The sequence below is a fragment of the Myxocyprinus asiaticus genome, chromosome 13 (genome assembly GCF_019703515.2).
Source record: "Myxocyprinus asiaticus isolate MX2 ecotype Aquarium Trade chromosome 13, UBuf_Myxa_2, whole genome shotgun sequence".
NCBI lineage: Eukaryota > Metazoa > Chordata > Actinopteri > Cypriniformes > Catostomidae > Myxocyprinus > Myxocyprinus asiaticus.
Window position 1 is genome coordinate 44,524,123 of NC_059356.1, and position 18,240 is coordinate 44,542,362.

Genomic DNA, 18,240 nt, shown 5'->3' on the forward strand with positions numbered 1-18,240 from the left:
TAGCTGCCCCATTTTTTATTAAATAACTCTAGTATATATAATATATATAATAATTCTATATGACATCTATTCAAATGTCGCTATCCTGCCCATCTCTGTGTGCCATTCTTAAAATGAGGGCGCTCCAGCCGACTTCTATCCCCTAAAAATGACGTGTCTGCTGATCATAACACTGGCTAGGATCCAATTTTTATATATTTATCCCCTATATTAATGACCGCTCCATCGCCTAAAATACAAAGTCTGGGGCAAAATGAAATTTGAGTGCCCAATATGTCACACATAAATCTCTGAACCCTCAACCTAAATTCTTGGATCTTAACACACCATAAAAAAACATGGGTTGAATCCTCATCTTCTGATTGGCATCGCCAGCAGGTGGGTGTGTCTTTAAGACCAAGCCTATACAATCTAGAGGGGGTCCAATAGAATCGATATAAAATATTAAATTGCATAAGGCGCACCCTTGCATCTCTAGATGTAGACTTGATGTTTTTTAGAATCCTAGCCCACACTCCCTCCTCCAATACCAAGTTTAAATCTTTCTCCCATAATCTCTTGAGACGAATAATAAATAATAAACAGGGGGCCTGGGTAGCTCAGTGGTAAAGACGCTGGCTACTACCCCTGGAATTCGCTAGTTCGAATCCCAGGGCATGCTGAGTGACTCCAGCCAAGTCTCCTAAGCAACCAAATTGGCCCGGTTGCTAGGGAAGGTAGAGTCACATGGGGTAACCTCCTCGTGATCGCTATAATGTGGTTCGTTCTCAGTGGGGCGCGTGGTGAGTTGAGCATGGATGCCGCGGTGGATGGCGTGAAGCCTCCACATACGCTATGTCTCCATGGCAACGCGCTCAACAAGCCATATGATAAGATGCGTGGGTTGACAATCTCAGACACGGAGGCAGCTGGGATTCGTCCTCTGCCACCCAGATTGAGGCGAATCACTACATGACCACAAGGACTTAAAAGCACATTGGGAATTGGCCATCCCAAATTGGGAGAAAAAGGGGGGGGGGGAATAAAACAAATTATAATAATAAATAATAAAATATCATCTGCGTAAAGCAAAAGCTTATGCGTTCCCGCCACGACCCCTGGAAAATCAACCTCTTTTCTTATCGTGGCTGCTAATGGTTCCAGGGCAAGACAGAACAATAATGGGGAAAGAGGGAAACCCTGACAGGTGCTCCTATCCAGAGAAAAATAATCTGAAACTAATCCATTTGTTTGTACCACTGCTACCGGGTGTCTATAAAGTAATTTAATCCATCCATTAAAAGTATTCCCGAACCATACATTTCCAAAATCTTAAAAAGATAATCCCATGAGAACATGGACACCATGCGATGTTCGGATGTGTGAGCGGCAAGCTCTGTTAGTTTTGACACTACTAATATCATAAACCGGTGAGATTCGATACACTGTGTTCCATAACTGTTCTAGGAGGATAATATGTCAAAGAATTCAAAATCCTCAGGCTCTGGAGACATTAAAAGACACTTACGTGCTCAAGCTGACACCCCCAAGCAGCAGGCTCAGAGACAGGACTCGATTTGGTCGGGGAAGTGCGGGAAATTTGGCAAGAAATGTTGACATGACGGCAGTGCTGACATAGGTCGTTGCTGACTTGGAGGATCTTGCTGTAATACATCGATCGATCACTGCCATGGAGACGAAATTCACTGAGATGGTTACAAGAGTGGGGGATGTCAAGAAACGGATTGATTATCTGGAGTCATTGGAGAGGGAATTATCTGCTAATCCGCTAACGACTAAGGTGGATTTGGAGCATGTCTGGGAGAAGTTGGAGGAATTGGAGAAGTGTAACCGGTGGAATAACACCCGTATTGTTGGAATTCCTGAGGCCGAAGAGGGTCAGGATATGGTGAAATTCCTGGACGGGCTCTTTCAGAGTCTGCTCAACATAACAGGCCATAAGCTGTTATGCTTGGCGATCCGCTGAGGGAGACAGGCCCAGATCAATTATGGCCAAAGTAAAGGAAGTCTTTCTTGGAAGAACCACAGCATTTTCTTGTTCCCAGACTTTGCGAATTTGACAAGAGAGAAACGTGATTGATTCAAGGAATGCAAGAAACAAGTCACGTGGTGCCATGCGAGGGTCAGATGTGTGAACGGCGAGCTCTGCACACTTTGCTAGTTTTTAATTATTTTTGTATCATAAACCAGTGAGATTTAATACACCCTGCTACATAACTGTTCTAAGAGGTCAACATGTCAAAGAATTCAAAATCCTTGGGCTCTGGAGATATTAAATACACTTACGTGCTCAAGCTGATACTTCAGACAGGCCCGCAGACCAGGGACTCAGTTTGGACGGTGTGGTGGTAGAAATTCAACACCAGCTGTCCAACATGTCTGTAATGCTGATGAAAGTTGTAGCGGACCTGGAAGTTCTTGCTGTAATACATCAATCGATTATGGCAATGGAGGCGAAATTCTCTGAGTTGGTTACAAGAATCGGGGACGTCGAAAAATAGATCGATTGTCTGGAGTCATCGGAGAGGGAATTAGCTGCTAATCCGCTAGCAACCAAGACAGACTTGGAACGCATTTGGGAAAACTGGAGGATTTGGAGAATCATAATCAGCGAAACAATGTCTGAATTGTTGGAATTCCTAGATGAGCTCTTTCTGAGTCTGCTCAATTAAACAGGCCATAAGCTGGAAATCGAGCGAGCTCACAGAGTCCCTGCTCGTAGATCCCTGGAGGGAGACAGGCCCCGATAAATTCTGGCCAAATTTCTGAGATCATCCGATAAAGATCTCGTGTTACGCGAGGCGAAGAGCAAAGGAAACCTTTCTTGGAAGAACCACAACATTTTCTTATTCCCAGATTTTTCAAATTCGACAAGAGAGAAACATGATCGATTCAAGGAATGCAAGAAACTCTTACATCAATGGAAGGTTACTTTTGCGCTGATGTTCCCGGCCAAATTGAGAATAGATACTAAGGATGGCCGCAAAGTATTTACATGTCCACAGCAAGCATTGACTTTCATAGAGACAGTAAACCATTTGATGTTTCTTATGTGGCCCCCAAGTGAGCTTGACTCGTTGAACATATACTTGACTGTCTGAGGAAGCTGGTTGCCTTTTTTTGTTTCTTGTTGTGCTGGTTCCACCTAGCGGCTGGAGCTTGTTTTGTGGAATAACACTCCTTCAGGACAGTTGTGGATGAATCTGCTCATTCTTTGTGCTTATGCCTCCTATTGGCTGGAGTTTGTTTTGTGCAGTATTTTTTGCAGGACATTGGAAGGATTAGGGCATCTGCTGCACTCATGAACAGCCGGCTCACTAAACATTCATTTGACTGTCTGAGGATGCTGAAGGTTTGTTATTTATTATTTATTTATTTTTTATTTATATATATATTTTTTTTTTATTTGTGTGTGTGTGTGTGTGTGTGTGTGTGTGTTGTGTGTGTGTGTGTGTGTGTTGGTTCCACTAGAGGCTGGAGCTTGTTTTGGAGAGGAACACACCTTCGGGACAGTATGTGGATTAATCTACTCGTTCTTTGTGTTTATTCTGCCTATTGGATGGAGTTTGTTTTATAGATTTTATTCTGTTTCACAAAATTTGTATAGAAGCACCGGACTTGAGCAATCCGATGGCAAAGCTGTCGTGGGGGCTCTCATAGGTGTACATGGACTGTTTAAGTTTAGAGCGATGGACGTCAGTTGGCACTGTCATTCGGGGGTTTCGCACATTTTTCTTTTTTCTGTTTGTTTGGTTGGTTGTTTGATTGTTGCACTAATGTTGCAATGTGGTCTTTATTATCTTGTTTTTGACACACAATCTATTTTTTCTAATATGTCAAATGTTAATATGAGTGGATTGTCTCTCTCCATGTGGAATGTGAATGGGTTGGGACACCCCATAAAAAGAAGGAAGGTTATTACTTTTCTTAAACGTAAGAAATATGATATTGTGTTTCTTCAAGAAACGCATCTTTCTCCACAGGAAGCTGAAAAATTTGGGAAAATATGGGGTGGGCATGTTTTCTTTAGTGCTGGCTCAAGTAAGAGCAGGGGAGTCATTACATTGGTAAGTAAGCATCTACAATTCAAATGTCTCAAACAGATTAAAGATAAATTAGGAAGAGTCATTATTGTTTTAGCAGAAATTTAGGGGCAACGGTTGTTTTTGGCTAATATTTACGCACCTAACGCTGATGATCAGGGCTTTTTTATAGATCTTGAAGGGATGTTGCAAGCCGCTAACACCCCTCATGATATAATATTGGGAGGAGACTTTAATCTTTTGATGGACTCAGTGCTTGATCATAGTAAAGCAAAAGTGCACAAGCCCCCTAGAGCAACACTGACATTTCACAGGATGAGTAAAAATATTGGTCTTACAGATATTTGGAGATTTTGAATCCATCTGCTAGGGACTATACATTTTTTTCATCAGTCCATAAGATTTATTCTAGAATAGATTTTTTTTTAAATATCTAAGTCCCTCATTTCAACTGTTGTGGATTGCTCAATTGGAAACATTTTAGTCTCAGATCCCGCCCAGGTGAGTTTAGAGGTGTTGCCACATATGGAGAAAAGGAAGTCATATAGTTGGCACTTTAATGTATACCTTTTGCAAAATCCTGAATTCCAACAAATGTTAAAGGCTGAAATCAGTGTTTATATGGAGACCAACTGGTCCTCAGTATCCTCAGTGGCCATGGCTTGGGAGGCACTTAAGGTGTTCTTAGGGGCCGGATCATACAGTATGCCTCATTCACTAAAAAATCCAAAGCACAAGAGCACGTGGAGTTGGAAGGGAACATTAAAAGTGCCGAGGCAGAGCTGAAGCGGCAAATGTCGTCTGATGGCCTCAGAGAATTGACCCATATTGAAATACAGATATAATACTGTTTTGTCACGGAAGGTGAGTTTTGGCAATTCAGGGAAAGACAGTCATACTTTGAGTCAGGGGACAAGGCAGGAAAACTTCTGGCTAGAAATGTAAAACAGAGAGAGTCTTTTTCTAACATTCCCTCAGTGAAATCTGCTGGTGGTGAAATATTTACCTCAGCCATTGATATTAATAATGCTTTTAAAGAATTCTATCTTGATCTCTATAGTTCCACGTCTTCGTCTACTGATGAGGATATTAGAAACTTTGTGGAACAATTAGAACTCCCTAAACTGACGGCTGAGCAAAAAAAAATTTCTTGATTCTGAGATAAACTTGGAGGAGGTTGGCAAGGTAATTAAGGCCTTGCCTACAAGCAAGGCTTCCGGGGCCAGATGGCTTTGCCGCTGAATTTTTTAGATCTTATGCTACAGAATTGGCTCCACTTTTGCTAGAAGTTTATACGGAATCATTAAAGAATGGAAAGCTTCCCCCAACCATGACGCAAGCCCAGATCAGTCTGATTTTTAAAAAAGGACAAAGATCCAAGTGAGTGTAAGAGTTACCATCCAATTTCCCTGATCCAGCTAGACGTTAAAATATTGTCAAATTTTGGCTAACCGATTAAGTAAAGTTGACATCTCGGTAACACTTTATTTTGATGGTCCCAAGTAGATATTTAACTGACTATAAGTGACTTATCAACTGGCTTGCTATAGCTAGTAAACAGTGTTTCAACAAACATTCAGTAGACTATCAATAGCCTGTATAACAGCAGCAAAATAATAGCTTATCGACTGACTTGCTATAGCTAGTAAGCAGTGTTTCAACAAACATTCAGTAGACTTTCAGTAGCCTGTATATAGATCTCTATTAATGACCTACTTACATTATTGTTGAGAACATCAGTTCATTAAAAAGTGAATCTTATTGATTCATATAGATAACAAAGAAAAACAAAACAAATATACATAGAATCAATGAGCTCATGCAGAGGAAGTGATGTTGTTTTCATTTCCTCATTTCCACATCTAGAAATGTACAAATGAGATCATTTTATCTCAGTTCCCATTTACACTATAAAATGATATGACTTATCATGTGCAAGTCAATTTCAGACAGATTTGTCTAAAACAATGACAACTTTAACTAGATTTTTGACATTTTCTGAGGAAAATGTGAGTTGGTTTGCCTGTGCAAAACTCGCTGCCCAATGCTGGGATGTTCTGGGTGCTTGATAGGGTGCACAGGTTGCTAGGGTACTCGGGGTGGTTGATAGGGTGTTCTGGGTAGTTGCTAGGGTGTTCTGGGTGGTTAATAGCATGTTCTGGCTGATTGCTAGTGTTTTGGGTGGTTGCTAGAATTTTCTGGGTAGTAGCTAGGGTGTTCTGGGTAGTCGCTAGGGTATTCTGACTGATTGCTAGTGTTTTGGGTGGTTGCTAGAGTTTTCTTGGTGATTGCTAGTGTTTTGGGTGGTTGCAAGAATGTTCTGTGTGGTAGCTAGGGTGTTCTGGGTGATTGATAGAGTGTTCTGGGTAGCTGCTAGGGTGTTCTGGCTGATTGCTAGTGTTCCGGGTGGTTGCTAGAGTTTTCTGGGTGGTTGCTAGGGTGTTCTGGGTAGTCGCTAGGATGTTCTGGCTGATTGCTAGTGTTTTGGGTAGTTGCTAGCGTGTTCTGTGTGGTTTCTAGGGTGTTCTGGATAGTCACTAGGTTGTTCTGGCTGATTGCTAGTGTTTTAGGTGGTTGTTAGAGTGTTCTGGGTTGTTGCTAGGGTGTTCGGGGTGGATGCTGGGGTGTTCTGTGTAGTCGCTAGGGTGTTCTGGGTGGTTGCTAGAGTGTTCTAGGTTGTTGCTAGGGCATTCTGGGGGGTTTATAGGGTGTTCTGGGTAGTTGCTAGGGTGTTCTGTGTGGTTGAAATGGTGTTATTGTTGGTGATTGCTGTAGTGTTCTGGGTGGTTGATAGGGTGTTCTGGGTAGTTGCTAGGGTGTTCTGGGTGGTTAATAGTGTGTTCTGGCTGATTGCTAATGTTTTGGGTGGTTGCTAGAATTTTCTGGGTGGATGCTAGGGTGTTCGGAGTGGTTGCTAGGGTGTTCTGACTGATTGCTAGTGTTTTGGGTGGTTGCTAGAGTTTTCTGGGTGATTGCTAGTGTTTTGGGTGGTTGCAAGAATGTTCTGTGTGGTTGCTAGGGTGTTCTGGGTGGTTGATAGGATGTTCTGGGTAGCTGCTAGGGTGTTCTGGCTGATTGCTAGTGCTCCGGGTGGTTGCAAGAATGTTCTGTGTGGTTGCTAGGGTGTTCTGGGTAGTTGTTAGGGTGTTCTGAGTCTGACTGATTGCTAGTGTTTTAGGTGGTTGCAAGAGTGTTCTGTGTAGTTGCTAGGGTGTTCGAGGTTTTTGCTAGGGTTTTCTGGCTGATTGCTAGTGTTATAGGTGGTTGCTAGAGTGTTCTGGGGTTGTTGCTAGGGTGTTCTGGGTGATTGCTAGAGTGTTCTAGGTGATTGCTAGGGTGTTATTATGGGTGGTTGCTGGGGTGTTATTATGGGTGATTGCTAGGTTGTTCTGGGTGGTTGCTAGGGTGTTCTGACTGATTGCTAGTGTTTTGGGTGTTTGCAAGAGAGTTCTATGTGGTTACTAGGGTGTTATGGGTGGTTGATAGGGTGTTTTTGGTGGTTGCTAGGGTGTTCAGGGTGATTGATAGGGTTTTCTGGGTAGTTGTTAGGGTGTTCTGACTGATTGCAACTGTTCTGTGTAGTTGCTTGGGTGTTATGTGTGATTTCTAGAGTGTTTTGGGTGCTTGATAGGGTGTTCTGGGTAGTTGCTAGGGTGTTATGGGTGATTGCTAGATTGTTTTGGGTGGTTGCTAGGATGTCTGGGTGGTTGCTTACAAGCTCCAATTAATAGAGCCCACACCCAAATCTCTATGATATTCTGGTCCCTACATGTGGACCAAGTGTCTCTTTCAAAATAAATCTTTGAAATATTTTTGTCTGCCATACTGAAAATTGTAAGTCCGATCACTTAGAAAAGTAATCGCATACCTCTCCTCAACAAACTGCACAATTAAAGGCATGGTTTATGATGGTTTATACGCCTATGTTTAAAACTTATGAGCAATAATAATAATAGAGATGCCTGCCTTAACAAGCAACACAAATGTTTTGACAGTTTCATTGAGTGCTGAAGCAATGCAAAATTCTATGTATTCATGAGCAAACTGTGTGAAAGAACTTAATCATGGCTAGACCTTACAATACTTGAATTGTCACCATTAAACAAGGAAATGAAGACTTGATAGTTATAGAAAAGTGTGCAGAGAGAAGTGGTGGGAGGGAATGGTGTTCTAAATGGAATATATTTAGCCAAAACGGCAGAGGGGGAGGTGCTATTAAGAGTTTACTTCAGTGCGGTTTGTAGACACTGACTGTGAAAAAGAGAGAAGGAAAAACTGTGATGTATAAACAGTAGTAGGGATCTGATGTAACATATTGCAATAGGGCCACACACACACACACACACACACACACACACACACACACACACACACACACACACATTCGTACATACTGTAATTGCTGCAAATTAAAAAATGCTCACACTGATTTTACACATAACGAGCAACATAAAGAGAAATAAACACTTGGCAGCTGTAAATTCGATACTATTAATGGCTGTACAGAGCATGCAATGTACGCAACAGTAACGGTTAATACCCTGAGGACTCTACAAGCCGTCAGAGTGCTACAGAGTGCAGCAGCCACAGTGACGCCATTGTGGTTCAAAACGCACTTCCTGTCTGCTGCCACAATGTTTGTGTTTCATGTTGCCATAGCAACTGCCAACACATAAATACCAGTGAAAAGAGAGAGAGAGAGAAACAGAGAAAATCGAGGACAAACCCATATGACTAGCTGGAATGAAAAAGCAAATACATTCAAACTGGCTTTGTGTGTGTGTGTTTGTGTGTGTGTGTGCATGGATTAGCAGTGGCCCCTGAATAATAGTAGGACTACCTGTATTTTCCATAGGGTTTTACTGCCAATACCAAAAAACTCCAATAAATATATACAGTATAACTTTTTATATGTAAATGTTACTTCGCTTCACGTTTAACTATGAATAGCATTTTGTAAATTGATAAACACTAGTCATGTAAGGTGTACACCTGGGCCAACCTGTGCAAGGTATAAATCCATAAGGGTGTATCAACTGGCCACACCTTAACATTCAATCTTTATGAATCTTGCAAGTAATGGGAATTATATTGTTACATGCAGAATGTATACAATATAATTTTTCAGAAGCAGCATCAGTATAAAAAGTAGCAAAAGTGTATAGTAAAATATAGTATATTAAAGTATAGTATAATATAGAATGGTACATTATGGTATGTTACAGTGGGGTGTATTGTATAGTATAGTATAGTATAGTATAGTATAGTAAAGTATTTTGGAAATGAGTATACCACATGGTAGTATAGTATCTAGAATGTTATAATACAGCAAAGTACTATAGCAGTGCCTATTGTATAGTATATTATAGTACAATATAGCACTATAGTAATGTATATTGTACAGCATAAAGTATTGTTTATGCTATAGAATAATATAGCACTGCAGTAGTATATATATATATATATTTGTATATTATAGTAGTATATATTGAATAGCATATAGTATAGTACAGTATAGCACTATATTAGTACGTATTGTACAGTATAGTATTATAGTATTATATAATTTAGTGCAGAAGGACAAAGACAGTATATTCATTTATAGTAAATTTTAGTGTAGTACAGTACATTGTTGTCTATCTTTTTCTATAGTGTTAAATGGTATAGTATAGTATAGTATAGTATAGTATAGTATAGTATAGTATAGTATAGTATAGTATAGTATATTTGATACACTTACAAAGAGAGAGACCAAACACACCAGACAGAGGGGTGAGACACTGACTGGAAGAGCTCTTAAAATGAAACAGGAATAAAGAGCTAGATGTGTGTACGTGTTCGCGTGTGTGTGTCTGTGTGTGTGTGGATGTGTGTGTTAGGAGGAAAAAAGTCTCTCTCTTTTATGAGCTGTTGTGCAGTGTAATTGCTCTGCGTCTTCCTGTCTTTCAGACTCATAGAGTGAAGGCAGGCTCAACATCTGACGTTATACAAATAGGAATTCCCTTCACTGGTCTCTCTCGCTGTGCGTTCATTCACTCTCACCCTGTCTGGCCCCCAGACGAACTCTCTCTCTCTCTCTCTCTCTCTCTCTCTCTGTCTCCTATATAAACACTCTTAGCGTCTATACTGGAGTCGGGCACTCCCTCTGAGAAACAACTGCTGGAAGGTTCAACCTAGGCTTTATACGGATGAATGAAAGAAATATAACAAACCATTCAGGTAAGAGGCCAGGGTAACTATTCTTAGCTGTACACAACATCTGTGTGGGGCTTCAACAGTATCTATTACTGGTTTTAAAATTTGTGAGCTGTTTTTTTTTTTTTTCTTATTCAGCTTTCTGAAGATGTTCCTGACCTGAACTGTGCAGGAACTGTGTTGTAGTGGGTGATGGTAGCAAACTGAATGTTAAGAATGACTTTGAGTGTAGCCAGACAAGTGATCCACTTAAGTGTCCAGAGGAAAGGTCGCCCCTTGCCCGTAAATAGTTTTATTGAATGGGCCGTCTGTGTGTCTGTCTGAGCGATTGTGTGACATCTGTCATCCAGACATGAGTTTGGCGAGTGTGAAACAGAGGTCATAAAATCCTCTCAAAACAAGGAGTGTGGAGATGAGGCCATGGAGAAAAGCTCCAGCATTCTTCTCATTGTTCTCAAGTCTCGGAAGACTGCGCCAGACACAGCACAGCCAAAACAACTTTCAGAAGAAAGAGGGAGAAAAATGTGTGACAAAAACAGAAAGGCCAAAGCCGAGAGTGTCAGGAGAAGTGTCCGAGCCGGAGTAAGTGTGGAACTCCATGGAGAGAATGAGAGAGATGTGTAGATCAATACAGGAGAAGAACCCGCTGAGGTGATTATTCAAGTCATCATGTGCTGGTTAAGCCTCAGAATGAGAAAACGAAAGTGTTTAGTCAAATGCCTGTAACTATATTATACAGTGTAGTGTATAATATTGCAAAGTTGAGTAAAGTACATTATTGCATTAAATAGTGTATAGCAGGCTCAGTCAGAAATGTGATTTTGCCACTGAAAGTGACAAAAATGCCCCGGATATTTGTATGTGGGGGCAGAAAATGCTGCTGTAGTGAATTTCTTTGTTTTGATCTTTTATTTAGTCTATCAAGTTGCCACTGACATTTTGAACATAAATGAACAACACAGTATGTTTTATATGTTGGGGGGAAAAGGTTGCCTCCAAAAAGTAAAACTGCCCCACTAAATCATTCTCATCTGGCACATACGGCCCCTTAGAAAAACTTTAATTGCTGACACTGTAACCAAGAGTCAATTACATTTTTTAATCAATCTTATAATATTTTGCAGATCAGTGCATACTTGTTTTGTCATCTGGCTATAAGTATAATATAGTAAAGTACAATACAAAGTATATTGTAAATAGTATACTAAAGTGTGTTTTGTTGCAAAGTCTATAGTATAGTATAGTATAGTATAGTATAGTATAGCATTGTAAAATATAGTGCATACTGAATATAAAATATATTCTATGCAATTTATACTATAGACAATGGTATATTATAATGTTGTAAAGTATTGCAAAGAATATAGTAGTGTAGTAGAGTATAGCACTGCAAAATACAGTTCATCTTATATATGATATATACTATACATTACATACTATAGACAATTATATATATATTGTAAAGAGTATAGTACAGTATAGTATAGTATAGTATTGTAAAAATACAGTGGATTCCATATTTATATATAGTATAGTATAGTATAGTATAGTATAGTATAGTATAGTATAGTATAGTATAGTATAGTATAGAATAGACAAGGAACCCACTGATGTTCGTCTCAGGATGTGCTCATTAAGCATCTGGATGAAAAAACAAGACAGACATAGAAACTACAGAGACACAGTGCAGGTTCGGCTCCAGAAAGCTGCCTGTCCTACTTTTCAGTAAGTACAGGAGTACTCAAGACTGGTACATAAATTAGGAAACAGTGCACTAGTGGAACATGTTTGATGGATTCCTGTATTTGCTGCGTCCTCAAGTGTGTGTGTTCTCTGCGGCCTCCGTGCTGAAGTTAATGGCTACTGCTTTGGATTTGGCGTAATAGTATCTGGAGTTAGATTACAAACACATTACAGAGAGATGGAAAGATGATGACTTGTGAATATCTGCCCTATTTAAAACAGAATGAGCGTTTTTCTCCATAACTGTGAAACTACCATTTCAGATTTTCTGTTTGGTGTCATCCAAATTGCTTTTGAATAAAACAAACAAATGAAACATACATATTCCCATGGACTGGGTGGAGAACTACATGCATATTACTGAATTCTATTTAAAAGCTTCCTATTGTGTTTTGCGCTATTTTTGCTGAGTCATTAATTACTCTTAATCTGTATCTGTTTTACCGTTCTAATGGCAAACAACACATTTTGCTATTTAACAAAAATATATATATAAAAAAAAAAATAAAAATGGTGTTGAGTTTATCTTATAATATGCAACAAGATCATTAATTAAATGTATCTATAAAATCCTGGAAATAAAAGATCGATAGTGTAGATTATTTATGTATCAGTTTTAATTTAATCTATAGATGTTCTGTTTAAATATATAAATATTTATTGTATTAAAAAAATGTTGTGCTCTGTTACATGCTTAGGCCGAGCAAAAGTCACAAGTGTGCACATCCTGTTTGTGTATAAAGTAATTAATTAAAAAAACAAAAGTACTAAAAAGCAAAAACACAATTTGTCAAAACAATAATATTAGACCACTATGCCTGAAAGCAGCTGCTAAATGGTTAAATATAAATGTAATTAATAATTTCTTTGAATATTGAAATGATCTTAAACATCTCTAAGCGTTCCATCAGACCCCATATTCACTCAAACCTACGGGTATGTGGTTGAAAATCTTCATGCACACTCAACTGAATAAATACTGCAAATTTACAAAATATGTGTCATATGTGACTATGTCGGCCTGAATTGGTCATTACAAAAGATGTGCATCCATTCCTGTGTTAAAAAAGAAAAGAAACCATATCACATTACCCTAAATGGAAAAATGCTACAGAAAGTCAAATTTGCTGGTACACTGGCAGCTAAAGGTCTGGTGTGAGCAGAGCAAATTGGATATTACAGATATTTTTTCTCAGATCCCTAAAATTAGCTGTAACACTTCAGAATGAAAGTGTGACTTATCATGAGGACAGACGTAAAACTAATTCCTGCTCTTTTCATCTGTGAGTTGTAACCGCATCCACTGTATAAAGCCAGACAGTGTCATTAGCAAGAGGAAAGACTGAGATCATTGGAAGGAGAATAACTGTGTTTCAATTTAGGAAAAAAAGGAGAAAGGAAAGGTCTGATGGAAAGTATTAATGGCTAGAGGAAAAAAGTGAGAAGATCTTCCCATTTGCGAGGCATCACTCCATCAGGTCTAGATTCAAATTGATGATTTCAAGAACTCGTGAATATCAGGAAAACACATCAGAGCTCTTTTAACAATTGCGATGCCACTAATTAGCTTCAAAAGCAATATTCAGGCTCTGTTCCAAAACCTAGTAAGCTGCCTTGCTGTCTACTGCCTTCATAGGCAGCTCCCTTCTAAGGCAGCATCCTTACTAAAATTTAACCTCATAAGTAATATGGGAAGTAACTCTGTATGTCATAAAATAGAGCTCTGCCGTAGGAGACTCAACTTGCTAACTTTGTGCTATGCAAATACAGGTGTGGAGCATTTTGCTTCTTCAATCCTGGACACAACGCCCATCTAGCTGCTAAAATGTAGGATGTCTTGATTTCAGCCAAAACATGTGACGTACTGGCTAACACTGGACAGTTTGGAACCCTACTTTCAATAGAGTTTAGTGTTAGCATGTTGCTAAGCTACCAAGCAGTACTCACATAAGCATAAAAACATAACACAAACAAATATTGGGTACAACATTAAATTTCGGATTTTGTTTTTATTGATAATCATCAGTATTGAATGAATTATATCCACGATTGTGATGCTACCTTACATTTTAATATACATATTCACACAGCATGGTATGATGGTAAAGCATTTAACTCTCTTTGTAAGGTGCTGTCTTCACAAAAGTTTCGCTCGTTGCCATATTCTCCATTATTTACGATTGTTTTGCCAGAGCAGCATCGCTTATGGTAACTCCACCACTTCCGCTATGTACGGCAAGCTATGTAAGTGCACAAAGTGTCCAACATTCCACACTCCGTTTTGACGGTTGAAAACTGCATCATCCGGGTACTCGTAGTACACTTCTTTTTGTTGAATTTTCAGTGTAAACATACTACTCGCACTACTTACACTACAAAATGGCTTAGAATAGTGCATAAGTGTGTGGTTTTGGACGCACCTCTATTTTCAATAGAGTTTGGTGTTAGCATGCTGCTAAGCAAATAGCGCAATACTCAAATAAGCATAAAAAATAAGGGATGTCTTAATTCCGGCCGAAATATAGGATGTCCCGGTTAATACGACAAAGTTGGACACCTTGCTTTAAGTAGATTTTGATGTTAGCATGTTGCTAAGCTAATACTGTAATAATCAAATAAGTATTAAAATACAGAACATCTTAATTTCAGCCAAAGTATATGATGTCCAGGGTATTACGGGACACCTTGCAACCCTACTTTCAATAGAGTTGAGTGTTAGCATGTTGCTAAGCTAACAATGAATCTCTAAAATAAGCATAAAAACATGGCACAAACAAATATTGGGTACAATATACAATTTTTAGATCTTTAGAAATATTTTTTATCTTATGGAACACATCTCAGAGGTGTGCCTATGATGCCTTAAAATGATGCCTTGAAGGCAACAAAGCCGTTCTGTCATAATGCATCATTTCAGTTGCGACTGCACTTGGCAAGGCTAGTTTGAGAGAGTGGAAAATGTATAATGATTTATCATGGAAATGTATTTATTTATTTAAAAAAAATATATTTTTGCAGCTGTTTTGTTTCTGGTCATTTAAGATACTCTGAGTTGGATGTTGTAAAGATGCTACATAAGAACGACAGCACACATCCACTGCATCTAAATGACTGTCAGTCACACTCGACTGCTAAATCTCATCTTGCACGGTTACTTGGGAAAAACCCAGAAAGAATTATCCCACAAACCACTCAGATAGCAGAAAGCACTGGTGGTCTTTGTTTAAAGCATTAGCTCATGATTTAGCTCGTAGCATTATCCTGGATATTCTATGCAAGACGTAAACATAACGCAAAGGGTTTATGTAAACTTGGAGTTCCCCTCAGTCTGGATGCCATGGAGACTGTTTTCAAGACTGACATTTGTAATGACAACTGGAGACACTGTAAGGGACTGGAACGATTGTGTTGATTGGTTACGATGCTGTAAATGTTCTTTCAGAAATGTTTAAAGGGAAAACAGTTTAAAGCGAATGCAAAGTGACAAGTTACAACTGGAAAACATGTTCCTGCTGTATGAGGAACCTACTTAAAAACTCAGAAAAGATGAGTAACTCATAGGAAAGAAAAATCGTATCGTTGATTCTACTAGACAGCAATAAAATTAAATGGAGAGCAAATGGAGACTTCGGCCGATGTCTCCAGATAATTTTTCTCCTGAAAAAAGACCCCAATCTCACATGGGTCTCTTCTATAATTTCAGATGGGATCTCAACAGTGTCTCAAACTGTGCTCAGTTTTGCTATGATACCAAAGTCTGCAGTCTAAAGTTTTCAATATGAACCAACATTTTCTCATTAAATTCTTCCAAAAACAAATTATCTGAACTATGCTCTATACTCTTATTTTAAGATATGCTAGATATTCATGCTAAAACACTCATGCTTTAACTCCACAGGTTTTGTCTGATTTTTGTCACTCTTAAAATTTTACACCAGATGAAAGACGGTGTTTTGAACAGAGCACATATTTTGCGTTTTTTACGGTGCTCAGCAGAACTGCACGTCTTTCTGATCTCATTTCAAGCTGCCACTGAAAGCTATTTTTATGAGTCCACAGGAAGCCCAGTAACCCAGACGTTAGCAGAGGGAGGGTGCCAGATGCAATGACCATGGACTACATGACAAAAAATTAGGTGCTATTTGAACACCCACATTTCGTTCGAAAGCTGACACAAAAGATATTTAGCAGAATGATTGTGCTGCTCTTTTCCATACAATGAAAGCATATAGTGACCAGGGACTGATAAGCTCCAAAAAGGACAAAAAAGCACCATAAATGTTGTTGTGCATCCTTGAAGCACTATTTTGGAAGTCTATATTCAATTTTAATGGGTCTTTTTGGAGCTGCAGCCCCCGGTCACTATATTGTACGTTGGTTATTCATTGTAGGAAAGCAGCGTTGAGAGTCTTCAAAATATTTCCTTTTGTGTTCCAAGGAAGAAAAAAATGTAATTCAATGTAGAACGCCACGAGACTGGGGATGGGAATCATAAGGATTCCTCCAATTCATCTTACTGATTCCAATTCTTTAGCGATTTCATTCATGATTCTTTTAGTACTTTTTACAAACTAAGTACTTTGAAATAAGAAATGTCATTTTTATTGTATTTACTGCCCTCAGCATCCTGTACATAATCATGCGATCATTTCATATTTTAAAGCTGAAGTGTGTAACTTTTTCTGTGTTCAAATACTTTCTCATATCCCAGCTTAATTTGCAGAGACAACTGTAAGGAAGCCATTTGTTGGTTCATTTTCTCAAAAACTGCAAACACTGTGTCTCTGTGGCACTATAAAAAATCCTCTGTCTGTTTTAAGCAACAATCTTAAAACAACCATCCAGTCTGAAACAACACTGACTTAACCAATGACGTAAGTTGGGGGCGGGACTATCGGTTTGTTCGATCAACAGCAGACAGGGAGCGTATTCAGAAAGCTGTTTGAAAACAAACGTTTATTTTTGCAATTCCATTCGGTGGCGCTAGTGGCACAGAAATGACACACTTCAGCTTTAACTGAACAGATTCATACAAAATTTGTATACACATTTTGTAATGAAGACATTTTATTTGTTCATTCAATTTTATAAAATGCCACTAATTACAACAAAACTCATAATGTGTATCTTCTACACTTTACTCTTACTTAAGACTCACAAGTTGGAGGGGGCCTGGGTAGCTCAGAGAGTACTGACGCTGACTACCAGCCCTGGAGTCACAAGTTCAAATCCAGGGTGTGCTGAGTGACTCCAGCCAGGTCTCCTAAGCAATCAAATTGGCCCGGTTGCTAGGGAGGGTAGAGTCACATGGGGTAACCTCCTCGTTGTCGCAATTAGTGGTTCTCACTCTCAATGGGACACATGGTAAGTTGTGCGTGGATCGCGGAGAGTAGCATGAGCCTCCACATGCTGGGAGTCTCCGCGGTGTCATGCACAACAAGCTACATGATAAGATGTGCGGATTGACTATCTCAGAAGCAGAAGCAACTGAGACTTGTCCTCCGACACCTGGATTGAGGTGAGTAACCATGCAACCACGAGGACCTACTAAGTAGTGGGAATTGGGCATTCCAGATTGGGAGAAAAGGGGTTACAGTTGTTAAAAAAAATAATAAAAAAAGACTCACGAGTTGGGCATGGTGAAACAAATTACTTGAATGAGATTTTGAAGATTATAGAAGTGATTTGTTCCAAAGGTAGTGTGTTGTATGTTTTGCAGTGTAGATTCAAATGAACCGAGTCAAAAGTCATTCATTTGGGAACTGGACTACACTAGTCGCACTGTATGTTTTGCACTGTACATTCAAAAGAACCAGCTCATTAGAGTCATTTGTTCGGGAATCACGCTGTAGATTCAGGAGTGGTAAACAGAGCTGCATGAAACGCTGATTGAGTATTTTAGTGCAGTGTTCCATCCGCAGGCAGAAGCATGCTCATTTGAGAACCGTTAATGGAACCGAAAGTCACAAAAATAATAATACAATTCCGGTGTTGTGCCGAAATCTGACTGCTCGCCAGATTCTGACTCCCTGCTACCTGACTGGCCCTTATCCCTAAAGCCCACCCCTAACCCTAACCTTAATTAGTCCTGACCCCTAAACCCCATCCCTACACCTACCCCTAAACATAAGGTTACTAGTAAGTCAGTCGGTACAGCACTACCATCATTTGATAGAAACAACTGAAATCGTTCTGAATGAGAAGGTTCTCGCTTCCCAAATCTACACCGGTCTGAGTAAATGATGACAGATTTGTAATT

General features: G+C 39.3%; 1 long non-coding RNA gene across 1 annotated transcript in view; it reads left to right on the forward strand.

The window, feature by feature from the left end:
• Window positions 1–18,240, forward strand: part of LOC127450291 (uncharacterized) — a 25,017-nt gene continuing 6,777 nt past the window's right edge. Inside the window, exon 1 of the long non-coding RNA XR_007898937.1 lies at window positions 1–10,262. This is a non-coding gene — a long non-coding RNA (uncharacterized LOC127450291). The remainder of the gene's footprint in view (window positions 10,263–18,240) is intronic.